At 43.9% G+C, this 3,811-nt stretch overlaps 1 long non-coding RNA gene across 2 annotated transcripts; it reads left to right on the top strand.

The window, feature by feature from the left end:
- Positions 1–1,197: 1,197 nt before the first annotated feature.
- LOC112942942 lies at positions 1,198–2,725 on the top strand. 2 transcript variants are annotated; one of them, XR_003248490.1, is made up of 3 exons: positions 1,198–1,248; positions 1,374–1,573; positions 2,683–2,725. It is a non-coding gene; the product is annotated as an uncharacterized LOC112942942 (long non-coding RNA). The 2 variants fall into 2 exon arrangements; XR_003248491.1 differs by lacking the exon at positions 2,683–2,725 and adding an exon at positions 2,285–2,343.
- Positions 2,726–3,811: the final 1,086 nt, after the last annotated feature.

Below are 3,811 nucleotides of genomic sequence, written 5' to 3'. Positions count from 1 at the left end.
TCCCAGCGCTGCTTTTCATTTTTTTGTCTCCTCTCATCTTGCTCAGCATCTTTCTTAAACAGCTGGGGGAGTGTGTGCGACAACTGGGGCTGAGCGTCGGCCTCGGAGCCGCGGCATGGAGCGCTGCCGCCGCTTCCCTGGGAACCAGCAGGCCTGGATGAGGGCCAGCTGGCTGTAACCGAGCCCCTTCCACAAGAGATAAAAATGCCCGGGAATTTGTCCGTCCGCCGAGCAAAAAGGCGAGATTTCCTGGCTTTCCCACAATCAACCAAAGTGCTTTTTAGTGGCTGGACAGAGAGAAGCTCTTATGCGTGCTGCAGGAGTGCTAGTTCCTTGGATAATGGGGGGATAAGCACAGCATTGATAGCTACAGCTGGAATTCCTATAAACCACATCGTTTTGGTTTCTTCCTATTGAAGTGATTGTAGAAGCCGTATAGATTCTGGGGAGAGCAAAGGTGGTAACTTTGAGTTATTTTGAAAAAAAAACTGAAAATAAAAAATAGCCCAGGTTGGTAGAAGTACTGAGCTGTCTTTATTTCAAAGTCCTTAAAGCTTTTTCTGCTCTATGAATATCTAAACTTGCTCTCAGTGGTGAACAAAATATTTCTGTGAGGCAAAGAAAGAAAAAAGTAAGAAAATTGCCAAAGCGCTTTTAGTGATAATTAAAATAGTTGCTAAGCCTTGCTGATGTATTTTGATAACGCGCTCTGTGTTTGTGTGCTTTTCTCTAGCACAGTAACGATGTCAGGAGAGCTTATGGTGGGCTGTACTACTTCTGCTTTCATCGAACAAAAATGCAGCAGATGCTTTGAATTTTCTGCAGATGGTGGCAAGTATTTGCTATATTATAAGGTTATAGTGCTAGTGTCATGCCGGTTGCTTGGTAAATCCGTGCCTGGTTCAGGTGGTGGCATCTCTTAGCGGTGAGTGGCCAAGTTTTAGTGAAACAGGGACTAAGCCTCTGCCCTTGGGCCTGGGTTGGTCTCGGTCCCTGCGCGAGGCACCTGGGCTCCAGCACCCCCAGAGCGATGGGGTCGAGTGGAAACCAGGCTCAGGTGCAGGCACGTGGGAGAGCAAGAGCAGAAGCCCATGGTGTAATTTATTCCCCGCGCGGGAGAAAGCCAGGGATGAAGTAAGTTGCCTTTATTCCCCATTATCAGCAGGCTGGTGCACCTGGTGGGGAGCGGAGCGCTGGAAAGGACGCTGCCACATCCTGTCTAAACTTATGTGAGAGGCTGTTCATGAGGTAATTCTGGGCTCACGGGGAGCAGGAAGGCCAGGCCCTATTGTGCGATATCGAGCTCTCCGGGTAGGCTTGAGAAATGCGAACATTTGGCTAAATAGCTAAATTTTTTATCGTTTTTATTCCAGGGAACTGCAGTGGAGCTCAGGGGTATGGCAGGTCTCTGTTGAGTCATCAGGTAGGTCTCATGAAAGGAGTGGGAGCTTGCCCAGGTGGAAGGTGCATCTGCACGGCCAGAGGACGACCAAAATCCCTCCTTGTGCCAAAGCTTGAGACTGGAACTGTTGATCATCTAGAGTGTAGATCATCTGGAGAGTTGGACGCTGCGGTGAGAAAAGAAAAATGCCCTTTAATAACTGCATAATTCCAGATATTAGAGCACTTGCACACTGAGCTCCTTTGAGGGAAAGGGAATGTGTAGAAGTTAATCCAGTTCCACCAAAATTAATCTTGTTATGAGCTAATGCTAACAATTTCTAGGTCAGTGGGTGTCCCTGGGGAATTGTCCAATGTTTATGCTGTCTAACGCGTGTCTGCATTATGGGGGAGTGGGACTCTTGGTTCGCTCCTTTTGCATGTTTCTTAACAGAACAATTCCTATTAGAAAAAGTATACTTTGGAGAGTTTTAATTATGTTAATTATCGCATATTTTGTTAATAACATTTTCTTTTGAAGACGCCCATTAGAGGTTTTAAAGTGTTAATTTACTAGAAAATCAAATGGAATGCTGTTGGAAATTTTCTTTTAAATTAACTTTACTTACTTTTATGTCCTAATTAAACGGAGATAATAGTATTGGTGGAAATATTACAGAACTAGAAATTAGTGCTTGGATATGTTACTTTATAACAAGACTTTAATCGTAATGTAATGTATCCTTTGTTCTAATCAACATATAGCCTTTGCATTGCATTTACTGATGTGTTTTGAGCAAAACATTTAAATAGTTTGACTCTGCATCAGTGTTGCTATCTTCATTAGATAGCCTTCTAATACTGTTAAGTTCCTTCAGGGTAATTTTCTTTTCCCTCCTCCCAGCATCTGTAGTCCTTACTGGAAAAAGTGTTGAAGGCTTTCTTGGTGTTTTAGCATTACCTCATCATGTATTAGGTAATACCCAGTGATCCCACTTAAAACAAACTTTCCATAGTGTTTGCAAATTGGATGTGCAATTCCCTTTAACTTCTTCTGCTCCAACTACTGGTCCCGTCAAAGCCATGCAATCTGCCTGGTGTACGGGATCTTCACCTTGGTGCTCAGGTACGTTGGACTGGCACAGCTATTCTTTGTAGAGAAAAGGGTATTCCTATATATCACAATTTTTTTTAATCACTTTTTTTTTTTAACATAATTGGGATTAAATTAGTAGTAGGGAGTATACCGGAAAGGTAAGTCAAAGACTTGCTGAGCGCTGGTATCAAACCATTCTCTTCCAGGTCAGACCTGAATGCTGCTGCCAAGGAGCCAGACTTTCCCTGTGTGTCCAAACTTGCCCTGGCTGGTAAATTCAGTAGGGTTTTACACACTAATTGGGCTCCTTCGTTAGCACAGAGACGGTCCATCCCTTCTGCCATTGCTGGAAAAGTTTGCAGACGTTTGCTGGCCTATGAGACTGGGTGGTGGGCTGAAGAAGACCCAAGCGGGAAGATACAAAGGGCTGGTCACCAAAGGGGGATCCTTGTCACAAAAGCAGTGCAAGCCATGTAACCCAAATATCCAATTTGCTCGGAAGGGGTAATTTAAGTTACTTTAAAATAGTTAGCTTTTATGGTCATTTGGGTGCTGCCATATTACTAGTAATAAGCCATAAATCTATTTGGAATCATATGAGATCATTTTTTAAGACTCCTAGACTAAATTTTCAGGTAAAGAGGAGAAATTGAAATTTATAATCCATGCCCTTTTTTGTGTAATTGTTATTAATAAATTAGCACGACGGAGGCAGCAGATGGAATGAATTGTTGTAGTTCATTAATTTGATGATGACTCTCTTTGCATGAGCCAATTATGTCTGTCATTGTGCCTCTGAGCCGCCGTGGTGCCCAAAGGAAAGGGCACGCAGACAGGGACAAATCCTCTTAGGGACTTCTCGCTTCCCAAGGTGGCCACGGAAAGTTCAGTCCTCACTGGTACCTTTATGGAAGGGTGAGGCCACCAAACTTGTCAAAAATGCAGTTCTTAATCCGAGCTGCCAAGGCTGGGGTGGAGAGACTATCCCGTTGGGTACACATGGTTGTGGTCTTCCATCTGAAATAATTATCTGAAATATTTCTCCATCTCAGCGAATTATCCACTCTTTTGGGCTGGTGATTCTGTGTTTGACCTTGGCGTACCTTCAGGTTCCCAGCATGCTTTCAGGGATGTTTTTCCAAAGGCATCACGTTAGCAGTGGCATAAAATGTGGCTGTGTGGCTAAAAACAATAGAAAACTATCCTTCCTGTGCCTGGGGATCAGGAAAGCTCCCTTTATATATGAAACCATCTCTTCTTTAATTAGAAGCTGCCCTGCCATCTCCCGAGCCTTTGTGGTAACGTGCGGATAAAGTTTCCTGGGGAATGTGGCTT

Source organism: Nothoprocta perdicaria, unplaced genomic scaffold, assembly GCF_003342845.1.
Source record: "Nothoprocta perdicaria isolate Ctin4 unplaced genomic scaffold, notPer1 scaffold_138, whole genome shotgun sequence".
Lineage (NCBI taxonomy): Eukaryota > Metazoa > Chordata > Aves > Tinamiformes > Tinamidae > Nothoprocta > Nothoprocta perdicaria.
This window is presented reverse-complemented; position numbering and strand designations above follow the sequence as displayed.